At 38.8% G+C, this 22,050-nt stretch overlaps 1 long non-coding RNA gene across 6 annotated transcripts in view; it reads right to left on the reverse strand.

Moving 5' to 3' along the window:
- Positions 1-17,183, reverse strand: part of LOC121083379 — a 56,361-nt gene extending 39,178 nt beyond the window's left edge. For 3 of the 6 annotated variants that reach the window (XR_005826342.1, XR_005826335.1, XR_005826332.1), the window contains exons 1-6: positions 13,071-17,183; positions 9,844-9,972; positions 8,058-8,374; positions 5,513-5,580; positions 5,052-5,180; positions 4,200-4,440 (exon numbers count right to left, since the gene is read on the reverse strand). This is a non-coding gene — a long non-coding RNA (uncharacterized LOC121083379). The remainder of the gene's footprint in view (positions 1-4,199; positions 4,441-5,051; positions 5,181-5,512; positions 5,581-8,057; positions 8,375-9,843; positions 9,973-13,070) is intronic. The other 3 variants (XR_005826337.1, XR_005826334.1, XR_005826341.1) reach the window with 3 other exon arrangements.
- Positions 17,184-22,050: the final 4,867 nt, after the last annotated feature.

Consider the following 22,050-nt stretch of genomic DNA (forward strand, 5'->3'; position numbering starts at 1 on the left):
CTTCACATGGTACAAAATTACATAAACCTGTATCATGCTCCTTCTGCACTTAACCCCTCTGAAGGCTGTGTCTTATTCAGTCCAGCTTACCTGATGTGGAAGGTTTTTTCACTATTTCTGACCATCCTTCTTAAAATTTTCTGTGCCTCACATAGTTCTACTGTGTCTTTTTTTGAGAAAGGATGCCCAAAAATTCATTCAGCACTCAAGCTATGAAAGCATTATGAATTCACAGCATGATACTGCTATCTTCTGTTTTGCATTCTATCCTTTCCAGGTAATTCCCGTGTGCTTTTTAGACTGCTGCTGCACATCAAGTTGATGTCCTCAGAGAGCAACCCACAGCGACTCCCAAGATGTTCCACCCAACCTCCTGGTCATTTGCCATCTTTAAATTTCAACCATGTTGTGGCTTAACTCTAGCTGGCAACTAAGTACCATGCAGCCACTTGCTCACTCCCCACCACCCCCAGCGGGATGGGGAGGAGAATTGGGAAAAAGGTAAAACTCGAGGGCTGAGATAAGAACAATTCAGTAATTAAAATAAAGTAAAATATTATGATGATGATTATAATAATAATAATGATAATAATAACAACAACAATGAAAAGGAGACATAATAGGAAAGAATAAATTCTAAAAGGAAGGGGAAAAAAACAAGTGATGCACAACGCAATTGCTCACCATCCACTGACTGATGCCCAGACAGTCCCCAAGAAGTGGTCAGCAGGCCCTGGCCAACTCCGCTCAGTTTATATACTCAGCATGATGTTCTGTGGTATGGAATACCCCTTTGGCCAGTTCAGGTCAGCCGTCCTGGCTGTGTCCCCTCCCAGTTTCTTGTGCCCCTCCAGCCCTCTCGCTGGCAGGGACTGAGAAACTGAAGAGTCCTTGACTTAGTATCAACATTACCCAGCAACAGCTAAAAACATCAGTGTGCTATCAACATTATTCTCATACTAAATCCAAAACACAGCACTGCACAAGCTACTGAAAAAAACCCAGAACTATCCTAGCCAAAACCAGGACAAACTGAAATTTCTCATTCACTCTATTGAGCTTTTTGAGACTGTTTTGCAACTGTTTGTACCCTAGGCAATGTGCTGTTATCCAGAAATTATGTAACCTTACCTGAAATTATGTAATTTATGCTACCAAGATTATTGCATGATACAGATCCCACCTCAGATCCTTGTGGCATTTCACTGGTAAAATCCCTCCATTGTGAAAGCCCACAATTCAATCCTTGCCTTTGTTTCACATAGCCAGAGAGAAATCCAACCTTGTGATTTTATTTCTTGCACTTTACATTTGAGTAGGTATTTCATATTTTGAATTTGTTTAATAATAGTGCATATGAGATACAACATTAGCTCCTGACAGTGCAAACTAACACATAAACTTGTCAAGATTAAGTCGTGGGGCCCTTTGCACCAGAGAAGAAAGTTTATGATACAGTATGAAAAAATGTTGATTGAATATGCAGAACTGTGAGCACCATCTGGTTGCCTTGTTTGTCTGACCTCATAGGTTTCCCACACGACAGCTGCTAATTGCATTATGATAGTTTCATGATAGTTCACTTCAAATGAAATGTGTGCCTTACGTGAAACAATAGTGACTGAAATTTGAAGTTTGGGGGTTCAGTGGCTGTATTTATGTCCTCAGATGGATTAGCATTTGATTTGAAATAAAGTATGGCTTACTGTAACAGGCTTTAGTCTGCTGTCTTTGTTATGGAAAACTCTATCAAGTGGTAAATGTAAGACAGCATTTGATTTGAGGTAACAGCTACCATTCTACAACACACTGTGGGCTGCCTCAGAAACACTAAGTGGAGGAGGCCTGTTTAAAAAAGTAATGCCTTAAGCTTACTTAAGGAATTCTTCAGAAGCATTAAAAGAACAAAATGAGATTTTGTATTTATTTTCAGATCATTTATGAAGTTTGAAGCCAATTCAGCTCTCACAGTAAAGTAAGAGGGGTTAACTTTGCAAAAGGTTTGGACTGAAAGCACTGTAAAAAATTATGATAGAGATGAATCAGTCCCTGAGACTTAGGGGAAAAAAAAAAACAACCTCACAAAAAAAAAGAAAACAAAAAGAACCACAGGAAAATCTGTTTTTCCTTAAAGGACTACATGTGAATTGTGTCCTCTTAGCCATAGAACCTGAGGCCAAAAAGCAGAAGCCTGACCTCTGAAGCCTCAAGGGATTAAGAAAGAGATGTTTACTTGATTATTCAGTAAAAAGTAAACAATGATATTATACTAATCTTTAAATAACACCTCACTATAGGTTGTGTAAAGGCCAAAATTACTCGATTATTCTTATGCTCTGCAGTTACACAGGGGCTCAAAGGACAGCTCAGACCAGGGAACCCCAAAGTGCAGGCTGAAAAGTCTTTGCTTACAATTCACAAAAAAGCTTTTTAATTGTGAGTGTAGGTTGCTTTGAATTACCAATAAGAAATGCCAGCTGCATGAATTCTAGTCAAGCATGAACTAAGAAATTATTCTGATCCTCCCTTTCACAATGTTGTATAGTGAAGATATAACATGTCACACCATGTTGCATCTCTGTTTGGCCCCAGGGCACTGTACTGGGCTCGGGAGAGCCAGATTCAATGGCTGGCTTAGACACAGCCTTACTGTGGAAGCTTAGTTAAATCTTTTAGTCAATTTTCTGGGAATTAAGCACCTAGGTGCTTTTCAAGATCTGTTGCTCTCTGCAAAATAAGAAATAGAGAAATTCATATTCTCATAGAACCTGCAAAGTTAAGAATCTGTCAACATTTACAAGGTACTAGAAGACACTGACCAAAAAAACCAAACATACAAAACCCTCAAAGCCAAAAACCAAACTGACAGAAACAAATGTTTTGTCAGAAAGATAATTTCTAACATTAAAGATACGGTTAATTGTCTTTCTAACATAGAAAGGTAACTTCTACCTGGGGATAATTGTCAGATCCATGGTGTACACCACCAAGCCTAAATTTCCAGCTCTTGTTTGCCATCTGAATGTCATTTAGAAATCATTTCACTGGACTCTGTCTCAGCTTTCCCACCTGGAAAAATATTATCAATCTCTTTTTTTAAAGCATTTTAAGATCTATTAAAGAAACAGTGTAGTAACAGATTTGGTTGCTGTTCTCACTGAACCCAAACCTAAAGAGGACACATAACTGCTTGGGAGGAACAGCCAGTATTTTTCCTATGAGATGCTAGTAAACACAACGTGTAGGGGTTTTTTTATACTACTGAATGGATAAATCCACAGCACACATTCATTAGCATCAGTCCTCATATTCCACAAATAAGAATAGGCGCCTATACAGATCTCAGGAGAATTTTTGATTTTTGCCTCTTCTGATACAGTGGATTTCATAGAATGTCTTCCCAAAGTACAGGTTGATATGGGACACCCATTTCAGACTTGATAGTACGTAGTTGCCAGACTGAAAAATCTATATAAAAAATAACTTATCCTTCTAAATGGAGATATATTCTAGCTTGCCTTATTCCTAATTTATGTTCTCCAACTCCCAACAAATATATCAGAGCTGAAATCCTGGCCCCAGGGAAGCCAATGTCAGATCATCTGTTGATATTAATAGACCATCATGAGCCACTGTAAACAACCTAAATATGCCAGCCAATCTCACTCACCTGTTTCAGAATTCACAGGGACATATTCCAGTTTATATCTACTGAAAGTTCAGACTTACAATTGACTTAAAATTTTCTCTTTCTGTGCTAATGTTCTTTGTAGTGTCCCCAGGATTGTTCTTTTTTTTATTTTGGATAGCTATTACCTGTTCAAAGACACTTTTTTATTGACATTCTGTGGATAGCTTAATTAAAATGTTGTGCAGTTTCACACATGCCAGAAACACTACAGTTTTAAGTAGATTTAGAGACTTGGTTTTCATTCACATCAGTATAAGTTAATCAAGTGAGATGCAACCCCCATTCATTCAGTCTGTCAACACAAAGAGGAGACTCATGTAACTTTCTTTTGTGAATTATTTTTTTACTCCTCCCCATTTCTGGCATAATGCTGAGCTCTGTTCACCTGAATAACACCATTTCCCAATGTCTCCTGGCTTTGTTCTATCTGCTTTTTCAAAAGTTGAAGTTAACTTCTTACAAATCTAAATATTACCACATAATGTTGTCTGTAAAGAGTATAAGATACCTTTTCTATGAAAGAAACACAGGTGAAATAAAAAATTCCATTTGGGTGCCTCTTGGGGATCCCAAGCTAGCATATTAGGAAGTTGACCTACTCATCCGTGAAAAGAGTATCATCTCTTTCTTTCCTGTTCATGGAGATACACATCACACGCCATGGAAACAGGTCTCTCTCACTGCTATGCCAAGTGATTAAGAGAGTTGCAAAGACTATGTGTAAGTTGTGGATCCTGCAGCTTTCCCATCTACAACAAGAAGCATGTGAAAAAACAAAAGGGTGAGTGGGTAACGGTATATAGAAAAGAAATACAAGGAAGAAACACAGCAATTGAAACAGAGAGAAAAATTGGTGGACAGACCTGAGTAACAATGATATAAAAAATGGATTTTAATTAATGATGGGGAATTTTTATCTCTGACTTTGGGAAAACAGTACAATCTTGCCTCTTGCTTCTCCTTCATCTAAACATAGAACAAATTCATGTAGTCTCAAAATATCTGACACTTAAACGTAGACCAGAAGCACTTATACGACTCTTCTGTTAAATTACATGTAATAAGAAAAATTACCAAAATTTCAGATGCATTAAAAAAACCTGATCATGGACCAGCTGCAAAATAAGCATGGGTTGTATGTCTAAAAGTATCAGTGAAGGGCGTTTTACTGAGAAATTTTCAATATCACAACCTTCTCTTAGAAACTGCCAGTTTCCCAGGACCAGAACTTTTCACAGGAAAATTCTAACATTCATTAACCTTTCGTTAAGTCTCTTGGTTCCAGTATGGAATTTCTGCTTGACTCTCAGAGACAGAATGGCACACACAGCAGCTGTTATTTAAAGGAAAGGTTACTTACTTCTCCATAACAGCTTTGGCCGGAGTAGCTCACAGGCACACTCCTTCCTAGTCTCACCTGATATGAAATCAAAAAGTTTCAATGCAGAAAACAACTCATCCTCTAGCAGGAATAGATACAGTTGTATGCCTAGAGATTAAAGACAGAAAACAGCCTGTCAGGAAGTAGAACAAAAACCGCATCTTAATCATTAATTGCGTGTAAAATTAGGCCTAGAGTTAGCAATTCATGTGAAACTACTTTGATGCAATATGTCTCCCCAGAGCAACAGCAAGATCCAAATGTGAGCGCAAAAGCCATACAGCCAAGTGACAGTAACCTGCTTCCAGTTACAAAGTTGGCTTGTGGAACATCACCTACCCTAAGTGAGCCTCCCCTGCATTTATTTGGTTGTTGGACTCCCAAATGCTTTAGAAGGCAATAACAGAAAAATTGACTACTTTTTAAAAAAATCTACTTACCAGAGAATTCTGACATGACAAAAAGGTAGTGAGTCTGGCCATGGGTAATATTTCTATTTCAGATTTGCCTGGAAAACATATAAGAAATTGTAGTTAAATAATTTATTTATATCCTTGTTTCATGTTACAGGTAGCAAAAGAGCTGGTAAGATCTCTGCAGTTATTACTAATACAATCTAAAGCCCAGCAAACTTTTCCCAGTTAGGGCTCTATTGTTATATAAAATACTTGTGCAATGTTAAAATTCAGACCCATTAAACCAGATCATACAAGTCAAAGCAAGAGAAGACTATATTAAAATACTGTTATAAAATGAGACCTTCTTGTTCAAAGCAAGTACGATATTTCTGAAGTTTAAACTGTATGGTATTATTGTAGATTATATTTCACTCCAGTTAAAAAAACTGAAATGAAAAGTACTTAGCATAGCAAATAGTGAATGAGAACAGTTACATAATTTCACTGCTCATTTCTTTCCTGAAGTGTGTTGTGATTTGTTTGTACATATCCATATACAATTATACATAACAGAGATTCAGATACAGCAAAACACCCCCCCTTTAGAGGAGACAGGACACAGGTGTACATATTTATACAGGTGTGTATCTGTACCTAAAAGTCTTACAATTCTATGCATGGTGTGCATTTTCTGACCCAAGTAGTGAAAAAGGCAGATCAGTTTACATGGTAATTAGTGAAAGCAAAGACACACAATTTTTTATGAACATAATTGTTCATTCGGACATTACACTTCAAAAATATCTGCCTCCTTAAGTTGGTCTTTTTTAAAATTATTATTATTTTCTTTTCAGCATGGCTCACACTGTCTCTGCTTCTATCTTCTGGTACTTGTATTAATGGATTATAAAAAAGAAACATAATACTAGATGCACATGGAAAGACTAGGGCTGGCTTTCAGCCTCAGGAATATTAAAGTATTCCATACAAATTGTTCATCTCAGAAGTGTCACACAAGAAAGAAAAAACCATCAGAAAATCCACCTCAGAGTCCTGAATGAATGGACACATGAACTGCAGAAAAGCTGTGCTATTTAGCTCAGGCATGACATCATGATAAGCCGTCAGATTCTAAAAAACAGTATTGGAAAAGGCCTCCAAAGCATCTGAGCCTACCCTCCTTCCAATGCTCAAATATAATGGTGATAATTACAGAAAAATCTGATGGACATTTGGTCACCTATTACAGTTCTTTGGCACAATTCATACTGCAATATTCAAAATAGTTGCATAAGAAGTCCAGTGCATTTAAAAAAAACAACTTTCAAACATCAACTCCATTTTAAAAGTGATACTCTAGAGCATCTTAAAGACAACATCTTGAAACAACATTTTTTAAAAAGACATAATCTCTAAATTTTATTAGAAAAGGGATCGGTCTGAATATTTTTTTTTCATTAGATGGACAAGTCAGTAGAAGTCTGGAAAAGGCTATTAAAGAATGTGAACCCACTGTTCTTATAAATCAAAATTTGTACACTGAAATCCTATGCATATATACCTTCTATATAGGTCCACTTGTTTCAGTTGCTTGTGTAATGAAGATGAGAAGACAAGAACAGTACTTCCTAAAACATCAAATGGAGGGAGAGGTGGGGGCAAGAAGGGCTCTCCTAAAGTTGCAGCACAAATTATTCACACCCATGCAGTAAGTGGTGGGATATTGAGCAACACTCCTGGTACTCGCTCATAGACCGGGAGAATTGGCAGCGGCCTGACCGCTCCCCATGCTGGGAGCTGAGTCCTCACCTTTTGGGACTGTGGAGCTGAATGTCTTAGCATGCCATCCCTACAACTTCTTGTACTGGTTATCCCTCCATAGGCTTCCTGTTAGCAGCAGTGATACCTTCCTATGCACATTCTTAAACAGCAGGCAGTGAATGCAAGGAGGCTAGGCAGGAGTTATTGGAGCACTCCCAAATTTGTCACAACAAAAGTGTCTCCTGAGGCAGTGAGTGAATATACAGCAATATGTCTTGAATCCAAATCCCCCACTGTATGTCGGAGCTTCACCTTTAGATTAAATTAAAATATTCTTCTATTAAGCAATTTGCATTTTAAAAACTTTTTTTTTTTTAGATCTACTTTTTTTGTCTTTTTACAGAGGTTTCCAAACAGAATGGTGAACACTGTTCATTACAGTTTGGACAACAAGTAATGGCCTATTTTTCAAATTAGTTATTTTTTGGAAGTAAAGTGGAACTCCTAACAATGTTTTAAGCTAAAGGTTCTAGGGCATTAAAAGGATCACATCTAAGCATGCTATCCAAGTTGTCCTCGGTGATTTCACCTCCGTGACACAGTCCAGAACACTGAGTCAAGAGAAGTCCAGTCTGGGACAAATCAGACTCACTTTCCCATTTTCCAGCCCTTCAAACTCCATTCCTTATGCACTCTTTCCTCACCAAGGGGAACAGGGCAGAGGGGAGGCAGGGGAAAGCATTACCAAGTTTTCCCTTTACATTTCCACAGAAAATCGGCCACTGCTTAGGTCAAAAGAGACTGATCTCTGCAGAAGGGTGAATACCATGTATGGGGCAAGGGATGTCATGTGCAGGCTCCTCACTCATACATCCGTGCCATCCCAGTGACTTCAGCCAAGGCCCTGCATTGCATTTGAAGCAAAAGGATTTTTCAAGTCATTCAGTAGTCACACAGCATGTGTTGGTGTTTGTGCTCATTACCAGGAGGAACACTTTCCCTTGTTAGTTTAGCTGCACAGCATGAAATAAGCCTTCCTTGCAGTTCTCTGCAGAGGTGCACCTTTTTCAGCTTACATAAACCAGGACTTCTATTCTTTTCATGAATTTTTTCACGAGCCTTTCCATCTCTGAGGTGTAAGTACTGTAAGAGCAAGGTAGGTATTGATTGAAAATGAAAGGACGCTCAGTTATTTAAAAATGAAAGTGCTTGTACTTCCTTACCAAAAAAAAAAAAAAAAAAAAAAAAAAAAGTTTTAAAGCACTTCTTTTTGCAGTAATGGTAAAAAAAACTCAAAACTTGCTCTGAAAACACCCTCTCCCCTCACTCTTATACACTTAAATGCACATGCAAGCATCTTTCCTCTTTTTCTCCTCCCATTGAAAAATAAAAAACATGGGAGAAGGTGAAAGAAAAAAAACACTGAACCAACTGCTTTGTTTCCACATTCATAGAAGTCATCATTTTTAAAGAAATCTGCTTTCAAGTTTTCACCCTAAGAAACGCTACCAGTTCTAGTCGCTACCCAGAATTTATAGTGTGTCACACATTTTTTTAAAGGGACATTCGGGTGTCCTCAGAGCAATTATTCCACAAGACTAACCAAAATAACCAACTTGTCTGGACATTTTTGGATACTTGAAGGTAAAGCAGTTTTATTCACATCTGATTTATGAACTTTGTGTGTGGCAACTACTACCTTCTCACAGGGTTCGTTAAGGTATATGTACTTCCAAGACCACCTTATTCACTACAGAAAATTGGTTGGGCAAATAATTTCCTTATATTCTGTCAAGTCTTCTTTTTGTTGCTATATTTTATGAAATATTAAAAAACTTAAATAACTTAAAGTTAAAACTTAAGTTTCAATACCTAAACTAGGTAATAATCTGAGAAGCTGTGGTGATTATGGCAGTGGCATTATGATACCAAATAAAGCACAAGTATTAATTAAATTCCTATTTTTGTCTCATAACCAAGATGATATAGAGTCCCCAATATGAAATATTTATATAGATGCATCAAGCTATATATAAATATAAATCTATATATAAATATAAAACTATCTACATTCATGAACATCTACACCATTCTGTAAAATATTCTGGTCCATATTGTCAGTTTATTTGAAGTTATTAAAGTCCATCAGAGGGTACAGTTATTGCTCCTCTGTGTCTTTTTACTGTCTTTTTCTACCATAAATTAAATAGAAAAAAAAAACAACCAAGGTTTGTAACATTCAAGGACTAAGCAAAACCATCAGATAACATCATCTTTTATACAAAGGATTCTTTGAGTTTTTTCAACATTAAAAACAAACCACTACTTTTCCAGCAAAAAGATGGAATATTCATCCTGATAACAACTGTACTCTATGATACGGAGAGCAGCATATGGTAAGTATTGGTACAAGATATTCAGCCAGATGCATGCTGAAATTTACTAATAAAAGCTAAATTAACACGGCATCTGGTGAGAGCTTTGCCCAGCATGCCAGGCCTATGCCAGGCAGAATCTGGGATGGTACTGCAGCATCCAAGCTGATCTACCATTTACCCAGCCACCCATTGGCCCCAGTTTTCAAAAGAATAATAACATGAAAGTACACATACCATCAAGGGTCAGGGAGCAGCTTAAAAGCTGCAATCACAGGCAAGAAAAATGCTCAAGACTCAGATCTGCACCAGCAAAGCAGCTAAAACCAGGGTATAGAGTAGCTTGTTCATAAGTTTTTTTCCCTCCTATAAATGGAAAGGATGTTGATAGTTAAACCTTGACTAAATATTTCAAAATTTCTATGACAAAAACATCAGCAAAACGTAAAAATATTGGAAGAAGTGTGATGAGAATTTTTTTTTATGAAAGACAGGATTTTTTTCTGACAGCCTCAGAAAAAAAATCAACAAATTCGAGGTAGTAGACATCATGCATATTGTCTCTCAACCTCCCACAGTGAAGATCGTGACTCTACCTTCTTGACAATCACTCCGTGGGTACCTGAGGGCTGCTGTTAAGCACCCTCAAAGCCATATCTTTCTGAGCTGAGAAGTCCCCATCCCTCAGCCTGTCTTCATAGGGCAGACACTCCAGTCCTCAACTGTCTCAGTGGTATCTTCCTGAACTCACCCCCATTTTACATGCCTCTTTTATATTGGACAGCCCAAAACTGGATGCAGTATGCTAGATGTGTGCTTCTAACGAGCACCGTGCAAAAGGGGATAATCCTTTCCCTCCAGTTACTGGCCATGCTCCTGCTTATACAGCTCAGGAGGTTGTTGGCCTTCTGCAGCCAGTGCATGCTGCAGGCTCACATTCAGCTCACTGTCCACGAGAACCCCAGCACCTTTTGCACACAGCAGCTCTCCAGCATGGCAGTCCTCAAGATGCACCACTGCAAGGGCCCTTTCTTCCCAGACAGAGGACTTTTGCATCTGTCCTTGTTAAATTTCATGACATTAGTGTTGGTCTATTCTTCTAGGTTGTCAAGGTCCTTCTGGATGATAGCCCTGTCCATGATCATATCAACTGCTGGCCCCAGTGCAGTGCTACATGCAGACTTCATGAGTGTGCCCTCCACCAACTCCTCCATTCACTGACAGGGATTTTTAGCACGGGTAATAGTACAGACCCATTCAGTACTACACTGCCAGGTAGAGCACAAGCCATTAACCACCACAATCTGAGTCCAGTCACCCTGTTTTTTATCCATCTGGTGTCCACCCATCCAGAACCATAATATCCTAACACACATAGAAACATCTTGCAGATACAGTATCAAAAGCTTTGGTAAAGTCAAGATAAATGGCATTCACTGCTCTCCCCTCATTCACGAAGCCAGTCATTTTTACCTAGAAGACAACCAGGCTTATCAAGCATTACACATCCTCTGTTTTCCTGGCATCAACCTTACATTCCTATATAGGCAAGGTTTGTAACCCTCCACTGTAGCACCTTCCTACATCCCTTGTACTGCTGTTTAGTCACACAGGTCTCCTGATAAATCTAATGTTTGCCTGAGTATCAGGATGGAACCACTATTGAGCTTGAAGGAAGCTGCCTTTAGAGGTCTGCCACCTTTCCCTAACTCCTTTGTCCTTCAGAGATGCCTCCCACGGGATCCCACTTACCAGGTCCCTGAATTAGCTAAAGTCTGTTCTCCTGAAATCCCGGACTGGTACTGTGCTACTCTCCTTCCCCATGCCCCTCAGGATCTTTGACTCCACTATGTCATGGTCAATACAGCCAAGGCTACCACTGATTAACCTCCACAACAGGTTCTTCCCTGTTAGTGAATACAACATCAAGATATGCATCAACCCTGGCTGGTGCACAAGGCACCAAAAGCAAACAGATGCTCCAGCAGCATCCTCAGTCCCCTGCATGTTTCCCTACTCCATGAACCACTCTTTGAACTGCCAAATACCTGATCTGCAGGACATACTTGTGCAGTTTCAGGTCGAGGCAGCCATCAGGCCCAGGCAAAGGGGTCCTTCCTCTTGAGCCTGCCTGAACACCTGCCAGGCATGAGGCACTCAGCTCATGAACACCATCCTCTTCACCCCCACAGCAAGACCAGTTCATTGAAATACAGAAGGGGGCTGTGCCACCATGTCAGTGACAAGAGCTATGAAGTCTGCGAGAGCATTCTTAGTAGGTGTCACAGCTGGCGTCCCAGAGTCACTGGTTTAACTGCTCTGCACAGAGATTAGCTTCACACTACAAAACTGCATCCTTAGAAAATGAAAAGTAAAGGAACATGAGGGTATGAGCCATTGTATCTCTTGTGTTTGAACACTGCCGACTACTTTTTGGGAGGGGTTGAAGAGAAACCCAGTGAATGATCAGTACCTATCTAGTCATCTGTCCAGGTTTATAACAACAGGTACAGCTTGCAGCTCTTTGCCTTTGGTAAATTCTGTTAAGTAACAAAAATAAATAATTTAAGACTTCTACCTCAATCTTGAGTATTTTGTAGTCTGGGCTTCCCCTACTGCCCTACTCTTTTTTCATGCTGACTCTTGAAAACTGCTTCCTTAGGGAGGTACATTTATGGGCTGTGCTTTTGAGGAGGTATCCAAGTTTTCTTACCACTGACTGGCTACTTACATTTCCCAAAATGTGCACATTCCTCTTCCAAACACTTCTTTGCTATTCTGAACGTTAATCCTCTGTGCTTTCTCCCAAAGAAAGTAATCACAAGCCCGCCACCATATCTCACTAAAGCACAGTTTGCAGGCTGATTTTGCACAAAGCCACCATGGAGTTGTGTTCAGCACAGATTTTCCTGTAGCTTCCAGCTATGTGCATTCCTGTCCACAAAATAAACAACAGGTATATGGGGCTCAGAGCCTTCAAGGGTGACAAAGGACAGGATTTTTCCTTAGGGAAGGAACGAATACTCAGTGCTAGAAGGGGACTAACAGCAAAAAGATATTAAAAGTTTTGTGCTAGGAAATTATGTAGAGGTAAGGGAAAATGCTTGGAGAAGGGAAAGATTTACATTTTGAATGTCAATTGCTAACTTCTACTGCGTACATTATAATTTTAGTTAGCCAAAGAAATGAGAAGGCATATGAAGACATGAGAATACAAAAAAACAGTCTGAGCAGAAGTGGCAGGTTAAGTATTGAAGCCTAAGTTAGTACTGTAGAAGTTAAATTTTGCACAGCAACTTACCTGAAATTCAGCTACTTTGCAACAGTGGTAAACAGTAGATCAAACTCATGCTGATAAAAATGCTTTCTTAAATAATAGTGATATGATCTAGTTTACAATAAATTGGTTAGTTCAACAAATACTCCAGTATCTAGTGAGCTAAATAACAATAACGATGAAGTACCTCATCAAACTGTTTGTCTTATGAAGGCTGGGTTCCGCTGTGGATAAAAACACACAAAACTCTCCTTTGAGCAGGAACTGAAATGCAGAATGGTCTTTTTTGAATCAACCAAACAAATACTAAATCGAGAAAAATCTCCCAAAATCTGGAAGGAACTCTCTATTGAGAATATCCCCAAAGCAGCATCAAAATCCATTATTGACAGTGCTTGCTGGGAATAAAGCTCTCTTGGCTCTGCAAATTGCCTGAGGACAACTTCTTCTCCAGGAAGCACATGGGCTTCCATAATCTCGGTGGTTCTGCTGCTGGAGAGATGGGACTTTAAACAGGGAGATTCCTGTCCAAAAAAGAAAAATCCTTTTTATTACATTCTGAAGCAAAAGATCTGGGTCATTCCTAAAAGACTCTTTTGTTTGGGGGAAGCAAGTTAACCATTTATGGCTTCTCTGCTAAGAAAAGGAAAAACTCATTTCCTGAAGACTCTTTCTGGACTTCATAAATACATTGAACTACTAAGCCTTATACTAGTTTTTTGTGCAAGCCAGAAATGAAATAAAAGATAATCATAGTCTGAACAAAAGTTGTTGTTTTTTATATTAACTTTTGGTTATTTTAATCTCATGAACAACAGCTTTTATCTAAAAGAAAAACTTTTAGATAAAAGGTCTCTGGTTAACAGTACCTTTACGCTCCAGTGTCAGTGCAAACTATGTACGTAAGCGATCTTCAATGCAGTACTTGCTTACACTGTACCTTGCTGATGAAAAATAACAATTGAAGACAACCTTGGAATGTTCTAAAAGCAATCACTGAAATTTTTACTTTGTACTGTGAACACCAAGTGAATCAACCTGATTGCATTCCTACAGTACCTACAGATGCAGATCAGCTATATAACTTCATCAAAAGCTGCAGTTTATGATCTACCATCCAGATTATTACAGAAACACGATAGTATATCTTTACTATGGTGATTGTCACATTAGACGAGCCAAAAACTTTACAGAAATGTATATGGAATAGCGGTGGGTATAGAAAAATAAACAGCTTCTGACCACAATATTCTTGCTAATTATTTGCATATATTTAGGATTTCTTTTCCAAGTCACCGTGTACCAACTTGAAAGAAGTTATTTTCCAACCAGTTTCAATGGATAGCATTTCCTGAGCTTATGTCTGTTTCTAGAACAGTGAAACCAGAAGGCCCAGGTTTTTGCCATTTTTCTGAAATTAAATGTCCTCTCTTTCATGACAATGCACCATTCTGTTTGGCAACATATCTGCACTTTAATTTCTATTTTGCATTAGCCAGTTGTGAAGCTGGCATGCACAACAATATTTTCAGATTATGATCACAGAAGTAGCGGAGATGGTTTAGGGCCTCCAGCCTCTTGTTCATAACAATCTCCTCGTTGCAAGTTTCTGATCTGACAAGAGAGACAGTGGAACAAACCAGACACACACTCTTGATTCTCTTCAGGGTGAGGTTAGCCAGCCTATAGAAAGTTACTCAAGCCAGCTAGTTGATGCTACATGGACACAGGACATATGCTCTGTAGTTTACACACACTCTTGATTCTCTTCAGGTGAGGTTAGGCAGCCTATAGAAAGTTACTCAAGTCAGCTAGTTGATGCTACATGGACACAGGATGTATGCTCTGTAGTTTAGTCATGCAGGACTCTCCTCCAAGCATTTCCAGCCCTTTCTCTAAGAATAATCTGTTCAAAGTTTCACTCATTTTCAAGAATTGAGACCTGAAGTTCAATATCCTACTTTCACATATAAAGAAGTAACTTAGTACCTTGTGACCATTCATATGAGACTGACACAAAGCAAGGACCAAACACAACCTGAATGTTGAAGAAGATCAGTTCCCAAAATCATGGCGTCTTACTCCCAGAAGTCTCTTTCTTTCATAGCGTTAAAGATCAAAAGTAAAGTGAGGCTCTCACCTCACAGTATGAAAATCTACTAAAATCCACTAAAAATCATACAAAAATCTACTGTATTGGGTCTGGCTCAGATGGAGTTAATTTTCTTCATAGTATCCTGTGTGGTGCTATGTTCTGGATTTGTGACTAAAACAGTGTTGATAACACACCAGCATTCTGGCTGTCGCTGAGCGGCACTTGTACCCATACACAACATCCTTTAGTCTCTGATGGGAGCCTTTGGGTTCATTGCCCAAAATGGCTTGGAATCTGCCAAGACAACTAGTGTACTTTTATAAAAATCAATGATATCAGTAACAATCATTCTCTTTCAGACACATCCAGAAATCATTCAGATAGAATGCCGGTTACATTGATGGCTCATTCCTCAGATGGCAAAATTATACTGGCCTTCTTTTCATTAAAGCAGAAGCAAGAAAACCTAAACAGATTACGTATTAATTTTAGATTTCTTTTTCTCCAAAGTAGCAATGATTAATCAGCTTATTCTTTCTGCATATCTATTCTCATGAATAATTATGAAATCTTTGAAACTGTGATTCACTCATAATAAGAGGATGTATTAATTGCTCAAGTAGTTTTAAACTTTGAAAGTTTATCAAGGGATTATGTGTCTTTCCCAAATTTATGCTATGTCAGAAGTATCTTTTCAAGTTGTTTGAAACATCATAGCTTTACAGAAACAAGAGATTTACTCCTCTCCTTTTAAGATAACTTCATTAAGAAAATTATTTGTGAGCAGGTCAGTATATCTAACCTGATGAATTCAGAAATTTGACTAGCAGGATAAATTATATAGAAAAAAGGACTTCAGAAGTTTATAAATAAAATGCCAATTCCCACAAGAAAATATTTTTTTTGAATTTAGCTAAGAACTGTTACCCCTCTTCCTCCTACCCAATTCAATGAATTCCGTACTTTGCAGTGCATTATCATTGCCTTTCTTTTACTGAAGTTTTCAGAATCTTTGCTGTTTCTACTGCCTAACCCCTACAATTTATCATACTGTGCATTTGGAGTACTGATTTTCTGGGCTGTTTGGGGGATGAAACTGAACAGGAGATGCAATTTATATCAACTGAAATACAAGTACCCAAGTAGTCCTCTTGACAGCTACATTGAGAAAATTATCAAGAAAAAATATCAGGGTTTTTAAACATTTATCTCTCTCACATTCAATGACTTAATTATTGCAAGGTAGTCTCAATTAAATTATGCACCAGACTTCTTTTCTATGCCTTCAGCAAAATTTAAGGGAATAAAAAATAAAGAGCAAGAACTGGTAACAAAATATACTATCATTTACATCTGTATTTCTTATTTCACATGTACTCTGGTTAACAAGTGCTTAACTTACAAATCCATGGCTGTTTGGGAGCCACTAGCAGTTAACTTATGTTCCCATGTCAGGCTTTGTATGGGCACCAACATTTTGAGACAATGGACTCTTTCATTTTCTGCAGCATATTCTTGTGTTCGTATCGCAATGACCAGAGGGAAGGGAACATGACATGACAGAAGCATGGTGGCACAGCGAAAGCTTGTGTGATCCTGAAGTTAATAAATTTAACTAAATTGCATTTTTCACACTTGGATATATCACAGATACAAATCAAAGGACTTGGATAAAGTAAAATATTCCTCTATTAGCTACACCTAAAGCAAAGGGTTTGGGATTTTTGCTACAATTACATTGGCCAGCAACTCTGATGTCTAGGTCTTCTGGTGAGGTTTAGCTTAGTTTTAGGGAAACATTTCATAGCATTGCTCAAGATAAACATAATTCAGTCATCTGCCTTCTATGCTCACTTTAATTTCATTTAATTTTATCACAATAGTCTGGAAATATAATTTTTTTTTTTCAAAATATCAGCATCTTTCTATTCTTAACTTTGAACATTCTAGATTTTTGCTTAATACATCAGTTCTAAAACTTACATTAATATATAACTTCTCTCCATACTGTACAGGAGCTCCTGAAACAATGGCTTATACCTCGTATTGCTAGATGAAAAGCAAATTATGTAATTTTAATTTAGTTTAATTTAATTTAAAGCCAAGGGAGGCTTTGTTACTTATCTGAACATCTGGACTTCTGCTAACTGTTGTAAAGGCTTGGGAAAGATCTGAAGAAGATGTTACTGGATGAAATTCATGATCCTTGCTGTAAAGAAGTTCAGACGAGAATCAGGAAGGTCAGTTCCTAATTTAGCCATTTATGAAGATAACAAAAAATTCTTCATTTCAGACACTTTTATCTACATCTGCTGAAGAGACTGGATTGTATGCAAGAGGATAGAGAACATCTCTATTCATGTCAGGATAGTACTGTCAGCAAAGCAGTGAAGTCATTCTTACACAACAATGATATCTGTTAATTTGACATAACTATACTGGGGGACCCTGTTGCAAGACTGAAAATAGCCACATGTAAACAAAAGCTCACTTTGTTCATGTTTTTTTCTTCCTAGATGTAATAAAAAGATTATGATATAGACTCTTGGGCCAAAATACATATAAAAACTACAGCAGGTTCCTGAAATGTGTAGAATTTAAAACTGGTTTGGGGCAAATGGGTGTCTATGAAATATTCAGATCACTTTCTTAGGGCAAGTTGTCCTACAGATAATGTTTCCATAGAACACAGGCTTCTCATTTTGTCTAAAACTAAGCTGAAAAATATTGAAACACCTCAAACTTTTCTTGTTTGGTAACAGCCATGGTTCTGACAAATTTCTATTCTTAAGATGCAACTCAGCATACAAAACATGAGATTGAGCCCATATTTTATGTGGGTTTTTTTTTATATTTCAGTTAATCCCACTCAACTCAATTTTCTGTCACCAAAGCAGAATTTCTAATGTTCACTTAAATAATTTACTTACAGTTCAGCTTTTGTTTACAGGAAAGAAAGAAGATAGAGAATGGAGGTGATAGTAAAGACAGCAGTATTGCCAAGTGCAAGGTTCAAAAAGTGATGTACTTAGACTTCAGGTGATGTCTCCAGACTTCTAGAATAGGTCTGTCCCTATAAGAAAATTGTGATCATCTAATTAATGATCACTGGTCTCATCAAATATAAGGACCAGCACTAACATTTCTGAGGAAGCAATCACTTTGTATGACCATTCTGCACTCTAAGAGGAATCATAGAATTATTTAGGTTGGAAAAGACTGTTGAGATCCTAAAGTCCAACCGTTAATCCAGTACCACCAAGTCCGTCACTAAACCATGTCCCTAAGCACCGCATCTACAAGTCTTTTAAATACCTCCAGGGTGGTGATCCAACGGGGACTCCACTGCCTCCCTGGGCAGCCTCTTTCAATGCTTCGCAACCCTTTCAGTGAAGACATTTTTCCTAATATCCAACCTAAACCTGCCCTGGCATAGCTTGAGGCCGTTTCCTCTTGTCCTAGTGCTTGTAACTTGGGAGAACAGACCAACATCCACCTCACTTTCAGGTACAACCTCCTTTCAGGTAGCTGCAGAGAGTGAGACTGTCTCCTCTGAGCCTCCTTGTCTCCAGGCTGAACTCCCCGGCTCCCTCAGCCGCCCCTCACAACACTTGTGCCCCAGCCCCTTCCCCAGCCCCGCTGCCCGTCTCTGGACACGCTCCAGCCCCTCAGTGTCCCTCCTGCAGCGAGGGGCCCAAACCTGAACACAGGATTCCAGGGGCGGCCTCACCAGTGCCCAGTGCAGGGGGACAGTCACTGCCCTGGTCCCGCTGGCCACGCTGTTGCTGACACAAGCCGGGATGCTGCTGGCCCTCCTGGCCACCTGGGCACGGTGCTGGCTCCTGCCCAGCCGGCTGCCCACCGGCACCCCCAGGCCCTTTCCCCCCAGGCCCTTCCCAGCCGCTCTGCCCCAGCCTGGAGCGCTGCGTGGGGCCGGTGTGACCCCAGGGCAGGACCCGGCACTCGGCCCTGTGGAACCTCATACAAGTGGCCTGGGCCCACGGATCCAGCCTGCCCAGACCCCTCTGCAGAGCCTCCTGCCCTCCAGCAGATCAGCACCCCTGCCCAGCCGGGTGTTGGCTGCAGACTGGCTGAGGGGGCACTCGATCCCCTCGCCCAGATCACAGACAGAGACACGAACCGGGACCGGCCCCAGCGCTGAGCCCTGGGGAACACCACGTGTGCCCGGCCGCCAGCTGGATGTGGCTCCATTCCCCACCCCCCTTTGGGCTCGGCCAGCCAGCCAGCCTTTTACCCAGCCCGGAGCGCACACCTACAGGCCATGAGTAGCCCACTTCTCCAAGGGAATGCTGTGGGAGATGGTGTCAAAGGCTTTACTAAAGTACCACAGCCTTTCCCTCATCCACTAAGCAGGTCACCTTGTCAGGAGGGAGATCAGGTTGGTCAAGCAGGACCTGCCTTTCATGAACCCCTGCTGGCTGGGTCTGGTCCCCCGGTTGTCCTGCACATGTTGTGTGATGGCGCTTAAGCCTATCTGCTCCTTAACCTTCCCCAGGATTGAGGTCAGGCTGGCAGGCCTGTAGGTCCCTGGATCCTCCTTCTGGCCCTTCTTGTGGGTGGATGTCACACTGGCTAACCTCCAGTCTTCTGGAATCAGAGTAATTCAGTATTTTCCATTCAATATATCCAGGATTAATTAATTAAAAACTAGCTATAATAGCTATCTACTTTACCAATTAATCTAATATGATCATTTTGCATCTAGGTATTTTCTTTTCAGAGGAAATATTAAACTGCCTTGATTTACTTATATGATGCAGAGGAATTTTGATCATCAAATCTTAATTTCTTTATATATAAGCTTCCTAATTCTTCATTGTCTGCTTTCATCTAAAGATAGCAGGGAAAAAGATGGATAACAGTGAATACAGTAATGAAGCCATTTAAATTAATTAAAAGCTTAAACAATACCAAACCAACAAGGATAATTACATGTCCTTTCAATAATTTTAAGTAGCTATTGAGATCTTAGAAAAATACCAGACTGGGCCTGACATGACTCTGTGAACCAGCAAGACGACTGCTGTTCAGAAGCAAAAAATTTTCATGTTTTTATTTTATAATTCTTCCAAGATGCATCTTTTCTGAGATACAGTAATTTACCATGCACAGCTTGGTGCATATGGATTTCTGCTTCAGTTAAAATCCAATCTCTCCAAGTAGAAACTGAATAGTTTTATGTATTGTAAAGGAGGATACTGATTACAAGAGTGTTTGATTCTAAAATACTTCCATTGTTCATAAGGATTTACTTCTACTTATCATCAGACAATGGAAGCCTAATAAAAGAAAAATAAAATTATATCACAGCACAGAAATAACTAGATTGCCTCAACAGCTGCAAACTCCTCAAATTATTACATATACATCCTAGAATTATCTCTTAGCAATGGAGCTGAATGAAAACATCATTTGTCACTAAAAAAGTACAGCCACTATAGATATGTCCACCCTTAAATTCCTACAAAAATCTATTGAAATGTTAGACAAAATGAAGTACAAAGACACAAAGTAGGACTTTTAGCAAGAGTTTAACTGCCAGCTTATTTGAAGAGCTGCAAAGTACAGAAATACCAAATGGTGAATTGGGAACAAAGGTTTGGGGTTTTTTGTGTGACCCTCCAAGAAGAAAAATTAAGAACTTACTATCTGGATATAGTTTCTTGTAAAATTAATATTAGTTACTGGTTTAGCAAAAAGTTGCCAGCATTTGTTTCACAAAGACAAAAATTAAACTAAACAAAATAAAGAAAGGAAAGTAGAAGACACATTAGAAGTAATGACTGGCCCAAATTTCAGAACTTAAGGGACATTTAAATTAACTTGAAAGGGCTCAAATTAACTGGATCAGCTCAGGAAAAAAAGTCTCTTTTTCTTAAAACTACAAAAGCAGTAAGTAATTTACGTGCAATCAGAGAAAAGTGGGTTTGTTCACCAAACTTAGGTATCAAAAATCTTTGGTTTACATAAAGTTAATGTAGGTGCTAGGACTCCTTCTGCAGCCATAAGGGAAGACAGGCATCTCAAAATAAAATTCCTCTCATCTTGTCCAGCTGCTATCAGCCGTCCAGTAAGTTAAGGTGAGAAAACAGCTTTTCATTTTTAAAGCTACCTAAGATGAATGTCATGTTATGGGGTAGAAGTAGAAGTTTTTGAAATATTAATTTTAAAAAATCATTAAATCTTGCTTGCAAAAATCAACTTCTTGGAATGTGCAGTTAGGCAGATAAAGAACCAATGCAAAATAAATGCTACAAACTCAGAACATTGAGTATTTGCCCACTGAGGTATTTCAAGAATAGCCAGTGTGTCTTGAACTCTGCCCAATATAATCCTATATTGCATATTAAAGTAGGGATCTAAAGCACTGGCATTACTCTTGCCTGAATTGTGATAGGGAGTGAGGCTGAATAAAAAAAAATATACGTATATGTCATATTTATATATAAGAGAATCAAGTTTCCGTCTCTTTTTTGTGGTAACATGGGATTTGTTATGAAGTTCAGCAAGAAAAAGATTTATCTCTAGGGTTAGGAAAGAGAAATTAGAACCAGAACTTTTTTTTTTTTTTGTCCTTAACTAGAGGCAAGTTGTTGACTCAGGGCCCAGAGACTAGCAGCAACTTCAAACATTACTTACATAATTAAAGGTCCGAGACAAAGACATTTGAAAAATATAAAAGCATATAAAAGTGTACTTCATAAAGGGTTTTGACTACTGAGCAATAATATAATACAAACATAATGAGTCAACACTGAGTTTGTTGATCTACAACTACTATGTCAAAACCATGGTGGAACATAGACATGTTGCAGTTAGAGATTGAAATACAGTGTCCAGAGCACTTTATTTACAGAAATGTAATTTTTTTCTTAGAAATTTGTCTAGTATATCATTCACCCTACTTATTACTTATAGTACTTTCAAGTATGGTTGTGTTCACATTTTTTAAATTTGTTGTGATATTCACATTAAAAATAATTGAATGACATTTCCAAAGAAGCTTGGAGCACCATATCTTGAGCGGCAAGTGTGTTTGTGCTTTATGCAA

The sequence above is a fragment of the Falco naumanni genome, chromosome 1 (assembly GCF_017639655.2).
Source record: "Falco naumanni isolate bFalNau1 chromosome 1, bFalNau1.pat, whole genome shotgun sequence".
Taxonomy (NCBI): domain Eukaryota; kingdom Metazoa; phylum Chordata; class Aves; order Falconiformes; family Falconidae; genus Falco; species Falco naumanni.